Raw genomic sequence first — 13,660 nt, 5'->3', positions numbered from 1 at the left:
TTTGTTAATAAATAAGTACTAAAGCACTAAATAAACTTGAAAATACCATAAAAATTACATTAGTATTCATAATTGTGTAGTTGATGAAACAAATTTTGCTACTCATTATGCACAAAGATTGTCGTTAATCATCATCAAATATGCAAAGAAATGAATGCAGTACTAGAGTGTTGTCCTAGGTCGTCTCCAAGAAATTTTTGGTTGGGAACATACATCGAACAAGTGTAAACATAAAATTTAAAGCAAGTAAATTGGGGGGAGATTTGTCAATTTTCATATTTTAATCAAGAGCAAAATGTAAACTAGTGAAATTCAATCAATTAAGGAGAGTAATCCTTAGTCAATCAATGAGTTCTATCCCTATTCTTTCAAATGATTCAATAATCCCCTATTTTTCCCTTGAATTAAGTTAATCTAACAAGCGAAAATTAACTTTAACATCCCAATTAAAATTAAGCATCTTAATGGGCTCCAATCTCTATCCCTAAGATTAAGCAATCTCAAAGATTAATCAAAATTAAGCAATTTTGGATTAGAATTTCATTTGGGTAATTTAGGGTTCATTAAGTAATGTTCCCCTCATGTAAATTTCATTTCATTCAGAGATTGGGTTAATAAATCTAAGGAAAGAAAGAGTAATATTGCCATTAAACCTAAGAATTCAAGAACCATATGAGTTGACTAGGAATTACAAGAGAATTTAGCCCTCCATATGGATGGGCTTCACAAATAAAAGAAAGAAATTCAGAAACGTAAGCAACATTAATGTAAGCTCAATGAAAATCAAAGGAAAATTGGAAATTAAAACCTACAATGGACCCATGGCTGTCACCCAAGGCTCCAAAGCTCTGGAAAGAAAAATGTCCTAATTTGGCAAAGAGAATGAAAGAAATATAAATGTTCAAGTCCCCGTACCCTAATTCCTAAAATCTATTTATAGTGGGGGACATGTCAGCAAAGTGTCCACTTGTGCCTTTGAAAGTGTCCACTTTGGGCCTTGAAAGTGCCCACGCGCATATTTACGTAAGCTTGCCAATTCTCTGGAGTTGCCACTTTTGGACTTGAAAGTGGCTACTTTGAATGCACGTAGCCACTTTGAAAGGCAATAGTGGCCACGCGCAAATTGCTTCCAAAAGTGGCGTCCTGGAGCTTTCTGGAGTTGCTACTATTGGACTTGAAAGTGGGAATTTTGGATGCGCATAGCCATTATGAAAGTCAATAGTGGCCACGCGCAAAATGCTTCTCAAATGGCATCCCTGGAGCTCTCTGGAGTTGCTACTTTGGAGGTTGAAAGTAGCTACTTTGGAACCTTTAATGCCCAGACTTGTGTAGTTGCCACTTTTGCTCCTAAAAGTGGCTACTTTGGGGGCAACTTTCATCCAAGGGCCAAGATATCTCAGAATTAACTTGGGAACTCTGCAAAATTATCAAGATAATTAAAATTGCAATCTATATCTATGTAATTAAATGCAAATTAACCAAAAATTAATAAACCTATGATATTTACTCAAAATGTGATTTCTATATTATTTGCACTATCTAAGTCCATTTTTTCTATCAAGGAGCAACAAAAAGGCAAGTAAAAGTATAATAAAAAGTGGATTCATCAGTAGTTAGTTTGAAATTTTGGATTTTATTCTAATTCTAGAAAAATTTTGCTTAAAAAGACTTAATTTTTGTGTCGAAGCTTGAGCTGAGACTTTGAAGTTGATATTGAAGTAAAGAAGTAGAAGAATTGAGTTTAAAAGATCAAGAATCAACTGATAAGTGTTGGGCGTAGCTACTTTAGGTTCATAGAATTAACACTTTGAAGAAGAAAATTCATGAAGAACAAGTGCATAACAACTCTAAGTGCTGAAAGTGATAACTTCAGCAATAGAATTCTCAAAGGATCTCGTAAACACTTCTACTGCTGAGAGTAGCTATGCTCAAGGCTAATTTGGCCATACACCTTGCGCGTAAATACTCTACTACTGAGGTAGCCACGTGCAAGGAAGAATTTCACAGAACAGCTGCGCGTAAACACTCTTACCATTGAAAGTGTTTACGCAAAATAACATAATTTTGGAAACTACTTTTAAGCGTCAACTTTAGACAATTTGAGTTCCTACTTCAGCAATAGAAGCTTCTGGAGGGCTTTTCATATTATAACTCTCAGGGATTAAAGTGTAAAAGTGAAAAAAGGCGGGAAAACTTTGAAATAGTAGTTAGGAGTTTATATTTAGGGACTTTTGGAATCTTTTTGTCATTTTTCACTTTTTAACTGTTTTAACTTTCAAGGGAAGTCAGAGAGAAGGATTAGGAGCAACTTTTAAGCTTCATTACTAGAGGAATCAAGGTGAAGATTGGGTCTTGGAAGATGTTCTTCTGCTCCTTCTCTTCTTCTTCTCTTACTTTTCCTTCTTCCATTGTAATGTTGTTCTAAACCTTTGGTTAGGGATCCATGGATCCAGATTTGATATTGTGATATAATTTTGGATCTGAACCTTGAGGTTTTAATTGAATTGAGTATGTGATTCTGTTCTTAATGCAATTGCGAACTAATCATTCATTCAATTAAAGTTAGAGGAATCTTTATCAATGAAAATTGAGTTTATTTCTCAGATCTGCATCATATACCTAGGTTATTAAGGCCTTAGGAATAAGTGATCATAATCTAGTAATCCTATAATTTTTAAAACTTAATGCAATATTTGATTGAATTTTACTTAAAGAATTAGGAAAGTTTAATTAGGTATTAGGATCAATGAGGCAAGAAATTGTCCTTTGGTTAAAGAAGTGAAATTGATTATCAATCAATTAGAATTCTTAAGAATCCAAAATATTATTACACTACAATAGAAAATATGGTAAATTGATTCCTAACTATTTTTCATATTACATTTTAATACAAAATTTGTATTCTATTTTTACAGTATATTTGTTACCTTTTATTATTCTTATCTCTTATTTTTACATGTTACAAATCTTTCAAATGAATTGTGTGCCTCAAATAATTGTTAAATTGTGAAGTGATAATTGAAAATAAGATTCTTGTGGAAGATACTTGAGACTCATATTGATTTCTAAAATTGTATTACTTGTTACAATTACCTAATACACTTGCTAGTTAGTGATTTTACACAAAGCATATTGTTGTATTCTGAAGTGTAACATGTATCTCATATGTTTTAGCTATGGGAAATATGGACATAAACAAAAATTCTATTTAGAAAAGACTAGTTCTAAACCTAAGTGTATTATCCTTGATGTGAACCCTGAGAGCACTGAGATAGGAGAAATAAATGAGCCAATTCCTCAAGTTTGCCATTCCTTGAAGGGAGTTTGGGGGTTAATGAGGAAAATGTTGACATTGAAGAAGGTAAATTTGGCTCCTAAATGATTGTCAAAAAGCCTATAAGGGAAAAAAAGAATTCAATTAGGGTTATAGGTGCTTCAGGTTATGGTAGGAAAGGGAACAGATCTTCTCTAGAATCTAGGTTTGATTTTTTGGAAACTTTTGGCTTTGAGCACAATCAAGAAACTGGTATTGTTCCTATAAACTCTGATAACATCCTTAGTAAACTTAGAAATGATAGATAAGATCAAAATGATCTAGATAATCTTAGTTTACTCAGAAACCTTAATAATGAAGCCAATATGAGTACTCAATCTAGAAAACCAGTCAAATCCAAAGGTAAGTTTAGTAGTGGCAATTTGAACTATGTTAAAAAGGATAATCCTAAATTTAATGATCTAGAACCTCCTCTCCATAATCAGAAATACCTTAAAAGTAATAAATAGAACCATAAACAAGTCCTTTGGCTAATGCCACGACCCCTTTCTGTAAGGAACCGAAAACATTATTTCTACACCACTTACTTATTTGAAATAAATAAATAATGAAGAATATAAGTATAAAAATCACTTTTCAATTCAAAATAAATAGAATTCTCTATGACAAATATCCAACTAGACAATATAATATTACATTTAATTCATAATACTCAAAAATACACAAAGTCTTTACTACAACACTTCCTTTACATGAGGTCTCAAAATATAAAAAAAAAAAGACTTTAATGCAAAATTACTCGACTCTAGCTTCTAACATTTTTTCACTAACCCCTCAGCCTGTGAAGTAGATGCAACACCTGCTACATCTCCTCACGTACCACCGTACGATCATCGCAATACATACACATACAACAGCATAGACAAAAATGCAAGGGTGAACTTACAAAAATAAAATAAAATTATATATATAGAGCGAAATATTACTCACAGCAACAACCCTATGCATTCCTATCCTATCTAATGCACAACATGAAAACGGTTTCCAACTGGTTTCACAGTCTAAGTAATTCAGAAGAAACCAAGCCTGTCCGTGAGTGACCTATTCTAGTATCTGGATCCAGACATCACAGCACAACACAACTCAGCATGCTCTATCGTTACACGTCTACCCACCTAAACGTATAACTCGGTTCTATAATGATGCAAGACATATATCTCAGCATGATGCAGCACGACTAAAATCATTTCAACAGCTCAGCTAAAACAAGTTTATGATAAATCAGTCAAATCTTAGTGTAATTAAATTAGTTATCAGCAGTTAGAGCATAGAAAATAAACTTTCAAGTATTAAATTCTTTATATCTCAGCTTTTATCAAAAAATCTAACGAAATCAATTCAAACCTTTCTTTAATAACATATCAAACCGTTTAAAACATAGTTCATAGGCTAAAGTAAGCTCCCCTTACCTTAGAACGGTAATTCACACCAGATCTACCAAATATTACTTGTTTTAACGCAAGATTCACTGAAGATTTAACTTTAGAACGAAGTCTCTCTTCAAATCCCTTAGAACGGACACAGAATCATAGATCTGGAGAGAAATTTAAGTTTAAGAAGGTTTAGTATGAGAGAAAATGGTGATATATGGCCTTGGAACCTTTGAGAACCTTTAAGAAGGGTGAAAAAGTAAAAATTTCGTGTAAGGACCCCTATTTATAGAAAAAAAATTTGGTACTGTTCATGCTGCCACTATCCACGTATTTTGTACTGTTTACTGACACTGTTCACGCGTTTTGCACTGTTCACGACACTGTTTACTTTTTTTTTTAAAAATAAATTTCAATCTCTATCTAAATCTATTTCAATACCAAATAATCATTCAATTAACATTTAACAAGTACAAAATATTATAGATTACTTAATAATAAATTACAGGCTTGACAGCTAATGAATAAGCTAAATTAGAAGATTAGCAACAATCCTAAGGGAATCTCTGTTCAAGACTTGTTAGGCATGAATCTTAATAATTTTTGGCAAAATCAACCTAAAGGAATTAGGGAACCATTTGATAAGCCCCTTGATAATGATCCTTCTATGGACATTGATCACCTCATCAGTCAATCTAATTCAATTTCATTTGGGCCAATAAGCCCTATTGATAATCAAACTTTTATGCCTATTTTTAGGCCTCAACATCCTGTAAATGCACTTTAATTCAATTTCATTTGGGCCAATAAGCCCTATTGATAATCAAACTTTTATGCCTATTTTTAGGCCTCAACATCCTGTAAATGCACTTTGAATACCTTTATTTGGTTTCTAATGAATTGTTTCTTTTGAAATTATAAGGGTGTAGGTAGTAAATCTTTCTCTATATTAGTTAATGACCTCATAGTTATCTATAATTTTGATTTTGTTGCTTTATTTAAACCTAGAGTAAGTTTGGATAAAGCTGATCAAATTATTAAAAGGATTAATTTAGATGGATCTATTAATATAGATGTTATAGGTTTCTCAGAGGGAATTTGGTGTTTGTGAAATTTTGATAAGGTCAAAGTGTCTTTGTTAGGTAAATTTAGATTCGTTATTCATTTAAATATTAGTAACCATGGTCAATATAATTGAGTTCTATCCTCAATAGTTACAAGCCCTTAGAAATGCCTGAGAATTGAATGTTAGGATGAGCTAATTGATTTCAGTTCTTCTGTGAATTTCTCCTGGTGCTTTTTAGAGATTTCAATTCTATTTTATATGAATGTGAGAAGATATGTGGCAAATTTGCCAACATTAATCTTTGGCAAAATTATTCTTTTCGTCATTTAACTTTAAGGTAAAATTCACTTTCATCCTCTAACTCTTTTTTGGTTCAATTTGCTGTTTTGTGCCATGTGTACTATGCGTCATTGTTCATCGTCTTCCTCCTCAAATCTCAAACATTATTTTTGACACCTCTTCATTTTCTTTCTCTCGTTCATCTTCTTATTCTCAAAACTCTATTTTCTTGCCATCAATAACACCAAGCACTCACCTCCAATCTGATAAATATAAAATCAACTTCTTGCCATCAACAACATCAATGCATCGCTTCTTGAACTAATCTACCACAACAAGAAAATACCTTATTAGCCACTAAATTTAGAAACCAAAATAAATTCGTAGCAAATAGTGACTAATTTAGCGACCGAAATTGGTAGCAACCGAATTTAGCAACCAACAAAAATAGGTAGCAAAGAACTACCAATTTTAGCAACCGAAATAGTTCAGTGAAAAATAGCAATCAAATTTAGTAACAAAAAAAAAGAGAGTAGCAAACAGCTACCAATTTTAGCAACCAAAATAAATCAATGATAATTAGCAATTAAATTTAGCAACAAAAAAAAAGTAGCAAACAATTACCAATTTTAGCAACCAAAATAAATCAATGACAAATAGCAACCGAATTTAGCAACAAAAAATCTATGGCAATTAGCAAATATCTATTAATTTTGGCAACCAAAACAAAAATATGACAAATACCAACTAATTTAACAATGAAAATTTTTTTTTGTACATAAAAACCAAAATTAGGAACTAAATCTATAGCAAATAACTACCGAATTTAGCAATTGAAATAAATTATGATAAATAGCTACCAAATTTAACAACTCAAACGAAAACGTAACAAGCGTTATTTAAATACAAAATACAAAAAAATGATATAAAAATTATTTTTAAAATAAAAAATTAAAGTTTTTCAAAAATCTATTATTTTTTAATTTAATATCTTGAATATAATTCAAAATATGTTATAAAAAATAAAAATATTTTTTTTAATTTTTTTACAAATATTATTTAATTTTTTTAATCTAAATACCTATGAATATATATATATATATATATATATTAATATTTTAAAAGATAAAAATTAATTTATACACACATATATATGTATAATTTTTAAAAAGAAAAATAAAAATATATTTGTGAAATAAAAATTGATATCAAATTCATATATTTTAAAAACAACAAATTAAAACCATTGTAAAAAATAAATAAACTACATTTATAAAATAATACTTAAAATTAAATTAAATAATAATTATAAAATGAAAATTAAGTTTATAGTTATAACTATTGTTAAATAAATTATTTAAAAAAAATAACTATTAATTATTGCATAAAATTGTTCAAATCATTCTATTAATAATTTTTATAAGTAATATAGTTACGTTCTTAAAATATAATAAATAATAATTATCAATATATGTCTAAATATTAAAATTATAATTATAAATCAATAAATTTAAATTAAATTTTATTATAGTAATCAGAATAATTAATAATAAATGATCTTAAAGTAGGAAAATATTTAATTTATATTGTCTAATATTTAAATTATAAACATAAATTTATATTTTTTATGACAAAAATTTTTATTTCTAATTATGATTTCAACTCTATCTACACATAGTTACACTTTTCGTTATTTTAAATATAATAAAATCTATATGTTTAAAATCAATTTAGTTTAATTTATTATACAATTTATTTATTTTAAAATAACTCAACTGTCATAGTATATAAAATTAAATAGTATTAAAAATTATTAAAAAATAATATATAAAATTAAATATAAACATCATAATACTACTATAAAATTATAATATTTAAAATTATTAAATAATTAGTTATTATATTATTTTATTATTTTATAAATATTCAAATAAAAATTAGTAAATATACTTTCAAAAAATAATTATAATTATTTTAAATATAATTGTAGTAATTTACTAAACATGATGTGATTTATTTACTACTAAAATTTTACTTATTACATGTGATTTTTTACTAAATATTTTACTTATTCACTAAATATTTTTTACTTAAAGTAAAAAATTTTATATTAAGAAAATTCCTCTTCTCTTCGACTCACACAAACCAGCTCACCTAACCCCTTGCTTGCATGCATTCCGGCACAACAATCCGGTGATAAATCAAATCAATCCAGGCTCTGGCTATTCTTTCGTTCATTAAACGAGACGGTCAAGCTCTATTACTGAAAAAATAAGGACACAGCAGAGAAGCTTACATCTATTACTGAAGCCAGAAATAGCAAATCTTTGTGAAATTCTTTGTCTCCCAGTATGCAGCTTGTTTTCTTTTTGTTAAGTTTTACTTGCTGTTTGTTTGTACTGCAATGGTCCTTTGTTGACAATATTGCAATTTATTTTGGTATTGATGAAATGTGACCTTGCAAATACTTTAGTCTGAATCTGAATTCTATCTTGTAATGAATTAGGAATGAAGTTTGTTTTGGAATTGTTAAGTCCAAGAATAAAGGGGCTAGATCCAAGCTTAGTTGAAGAAACCTGTTGATGTATTTTCTTATTTTGGTTGTTATTGGTGTTTTTGTAACATTTTGTTTAGAAATTTAATAGTGATGTCTGAAATAGGATAAGTTTAATTTTTTAGTATTAATAGGAAGGAGATTGCTTGGAACAGTAGCTGAAAATAAGATAATAGGTTAGAAACTGTGGCTATGTACTTGGAATGAAAGAACAAAGGTGATGAGGTCAATAAGTTTTGGATGTAGTTATAGGTCTATATTACTTGTTCTAGACCTACCACCTGTCCATTCTTAGAAATAACAATGAACATAATTATTTAGTAGTGAAAAGAAAAATAAAAAAGTAGGAAATAGTAAATGAACCATATCACTGATATGATACCCTTTCTACTGGTTTCTCAAGGGTTTGATGTTGATAGTTTGAGTTTGTTGGAGAGTGAGTATTTGTCATTGATGGATTAATTTGTTATATTATGAAATCACTGACTACTCTAAAATAACTTTAATAATGGCTTCACGTGTTACCAATAAATCCTGGATTCAAGATCATGAATCTGTGACCTAAGAAATTGCATACCTTTCAACATGGTTCCAGTTTTCATAAATATTTGAAAGCCTTTGACTTTGAGTTTAGAATTAAAATTGTTTTGGATTCTTCTCTGCAACCCAAGGAATGATCTTTAAAAATATGCAAACTGTCACTTAATTTTTGTGATAGTTCATTTAGTGTGTTTGGAGACACAGTAAAAAGCCTATAAACATGGATCTAATGCAAAAGCTACAACTTAAAGCATTAAAGTAAACATGAATTCATGACTATTTAAATGTGAATCCAAACATGTTCTTGGTATATGTATATCTGTGCTTTATTTTCAGTTTGAATGTCATTGTATATATTTTTTGACATATGTTTTTGTAATGCAAGACAAAGTCTTACTGCTTTAGTTAAAAGTTATCTGGAATATACTATGAACAATTATCAAATCTGTACCAAACCACTATTAAAGTAAACATGAATTCATGACTATTTAAATGTAAATCCAAACATGTTCTTGGTATATGTATATCTGTGCTTTATTTTCAGTTTGAATGTCATTGTATATATTTTTTGACATATGTTTTTGTAATGCAGGACAAAGTCTTACTGCTTTAGTTAAAAGTTATCTCGAATATACTATGAACAATTATCAAATCTGTACCGAACCACTATTATGTTACAGGCTTTTCAATTATCTCTAGTCATGATTTTTTTTTCCATTTTGTTCTTTTTTTATCCTTATTATTTTTTACTTTTCCTTTTTAGTTTTCCTCACCTTGCTGCCTTTTTCTTGCTGATATACTTTCTTTTTTACATTTATATATGATTGTTGGTAATCCAAGGTCCGATGCTTGATTACAATGAATGGTTGTTGTAGTCATTATTTTTATATGATAAACTTGTGTTTCAATTTTTACTAAAATAGTTAATTTTTAATTGATTAAAAAGGGTTACTTTTATATGATAGATTATGTTAAGTAATGATTATTATATGAGCATAGTTAAAAATACTTATATTTATTGTAATTATTAATGTCTATAATTTTTTAGGAGTATAATAATCGAGTGAGTTTTAGATTTTATTCCATTCTATTTTGTATTAGAAGTGATGTGATTGATGATGTATTGTATAAAATGTCATACTAATAATTTGTGCAAGGAATTAGAGTATGATTTCTAGAAAACTATGGTAAGAATGATAATTTTTTGCTTCATAGGTAGAATAATAATTTACACTTGCCTTTTTTCCCTTAATGCCTGTGAGTGTCTAACATTATGATTTGTAGACAAGTTGCTGTTTATTCTTTATAGCTATTGAGTTCTAATTTATGTACTTTTGACAGGCATAAATTAAAGAGATTAATAAGGAGGTATCAGACAAAGATCTTTAGAAGAGTTTTGATATTACGCAAACAAAGCATAAGGTTCAGGTATTAAGCTATAACATTGTTTGTTAGTGGAGAGCAATGCTCAATAGGGTGTGATCCTGCTTGGCTTAATGCAAGATGCTGGTTGTATTTTGCGTAGTTTATGATAATGCATGTCTTTGATGTATTAAATCATTGTTTGTTAGTGGAAAGCAATGCTCAATATGGTGTGATTCTGCTTGACTTAATACAGGATGCTGGTTGTATGCTGAGTAATTTATGATTATGCATATCTTTGTATAATGGAAATTGTTGAATGTTAGTAGAGAGTAATGCTTAATAGGGTGTGATTACAAACTCTATTTTTCATTTGTTATGGTTATCAGTAATGGAAATTCTTGAGAATCGAAGATGGATGAAGACTAGGTTGGATCATAATAGACATTTGAGACACGAGTTTATCGAAGGAGTTAACGAATTTATTGAACTTGCAACTACTCAACAAAGCTTCCAAAAGTATCAACAATTAAGGTGTCTTTGTAAAAAATGTCAATGTAAAAGGTTCCATTATGTGGATGATATCATGGTACATCTTTATGAACAGGGATTCATCAAAAATTATTACTACTAGACAAATCATGTTGAGAGAATACCATCAACCCTGCCTATTTTGATGGAAGAATCATATTATGGTATGAATGACCGAAGGGAAGAATTCAACCAATATGAGCAAATGATCTTGGATCATGTTGGTCCCGAAATTGGTCGAGTTATGGAACAACAACCTATAGTATGACAACAAAACTTTGAAAAAGATCCAAATCTAGATGCTAAAAAATTCTATGACATGTTGGCAAGTGCACAAGCTCCGTTATGGGATGGATGCAACACTCACTCAGAATTATCAGCTTTTTTAGTTACTCTAAGTTTAAAATCTGACTACAACATGTCAGAAGGATGTTTTAATCGTATGATTCAATTTATGGGTGAAACCATGCCAAATGGAAATGGAATGGCTTCAAATCTTTATCGTGCTAAGAAATCAGTTGCGAATTTAGGATTGAATTGTATAAAGATTGATTGTTGTCAAGATGGATGCATGTTATTTCTTAATGCTGATGAAGATGATAGTGTTACAACTTGCAAATATTGTCACAAGGATCAATATAAAATAACTTGTAGAAGGGGTATTATAAAAAAAGTCCCTATTAAAAGAATGTGGTACTTTCCAATAACTCTAAGACTTCAAAGATTGTACTCATCAATGGCTACTGCATCACACATGAGATGACGCAGTGAGAATCACATGGATCCTGGTGTGTTGTGTCATCTAGCAGATGGAGAAGCTTTGAAGCATTTTGATATCATGTATCCTAAATTTGCTGAACATCCTTGAAATGTTTAAATTGGGATTATATGCAGATGGATTTAATCCTTTTGGACAATATGGTAAAACTTACTCATGTTGGCTAATCATTCTAACTCCATATAATCTTCTACCTGGTGTTTGGGATAAGAAAAATTTTCTAAGTTAAAAGTCATCTTGAAGGAAACTAAGTTTCAAAAAGTTTCGAGGGTCAAGAAGGAGCCAAAGATAAGCTGAACATGAGAGAATATTGGAAGATTATCTAAGATCTTTAGTTTTAAGGGACACATTTCGAGCTATTTTAGGAGATTTTTGTCACATTGTTGGTTTTTTTCTAAACTGCTTGAAAGACAAGAAAATATTCCAAGACCACAAAACTAAAGGCTTTTTTCGAGAAGTTTTGAGGAGTTTTTAAGTCACTGACACCCAAAACTACTCGAAAAATAGAACTGGCAAGAAAATATTCCAAGTCCACAAAACTGATGGTTTTTCGAGGAGTTTTGAGGAGTTTTCAAGTCCTTGACACCCAAAACTACTCGAAAAACAGGACTAACAGGAAAATATTCTAAGTCCACAAAATCTGATGGCTTTTCGAGGAATATTTGAGGAGTTTCCAAGTACCTGACACCCAAAACTGCTCGAAAAGCAGGAAGTGGTAAGAAAATATTCTAAGTCCACAAACTTGGCTGAGCTCCAGATTCCTCCAAAATTGCTCGAAAAACAGAAACGAGCAAAGAAAATATTCCAAGTCCACAAACCTAGCTGAGCTCCATATTTCCTCTAGAACTGCTCGAAAAATAAGAAGTGGTCAGAAAATATTCTAAGTCCACAAATCTGGTTGAGCTCTAGAGTCCCTCCAGAATTACTCGAAAAATAGAAATGAGCAAAGAAAATGTTCTAAGTCTACAAGACCAAGACAGACTCTCAAAACTCCAGAATGGCTCGAAAAGAAAAGTCAAGAAGAAACTATTCTAAGGCCATAACATTAAAAGAGTCTCCTAGGTTTCTCTCAGAAATACTCGAAAGATAGGAGTCTTGAAAAATCCAAAAGTGATTACCAGTAGTTATCAACATTCACCACTACGCAAAGGAGATAATGGGCGATAGCGGTTACAGCCCCAACAAACAGCACGATCATAAGCAATCGTGGATAGTGAGCATCAACAGTTGAAGGCAGTTACTAAGAAGTGCCCGCAAAAGGAGGAAAACGGTGGTGATCTTCATGTCTATAAATACTCCAAAGCACTATTTCACAAGGGACGACTTTTTGCATCCAGACACCGCACCTAAACTCTCTGAGACGCTGAAACCCTGCACCGCGCCAGACACCAACTACAAGGAGACCCACGGTGGCCGCTGTTTGCCGTTGTGAGGAGTCGTACGTTTACATTTCAGCATATTTACATTCCTGTACCTTTACATTCTGCATTCCAATTCAAGTTTCTTCGTTTATGTGCTTTTGTTCTTGTTTCTGCAATTCATTTCTTATTTCATATTTTTCTGTAATGAACCTCTGCGTTTGAGTCAATTCTGCACGTTTAATATTCACTATTCTTGCTAAATTACTGAATTTACGTGTCCATTTCACCGTTACATTAACAACACACTTAAAAGAACCCAAAGAGGACCTAAATCCAATCTCCAGATTGATCTTTGGATTATTTGTTTACAATTGTCATTTTTCACCGTAAACACCTGGGATGTTGAATCAATTCTATCTATTCCTCAAAATTTGGGGGGCATGACTACTCCTACCATCACACAGCCTTCTTCAAGAGAATTATTG

This window comes from Abrus precatorius, unplaced genomic scaffold (genome assembly GCF_003935025.1).
Source record: "Abrus precatorius isolate BTA unplaced genomic scaffold, Abrus_2018 Scaffold2, whole genome shotgun sequence".
Taxonomy (NCBI): domain Eukaryota; kingdom Viridiplantae; phylum Streptophyta; class Magnoliopsida; order Fabales; family Fabaceae; genus Abrus; species Abrus precatorius.
This window is presented reverse-complemented; position numbering follows the sequence as displayed.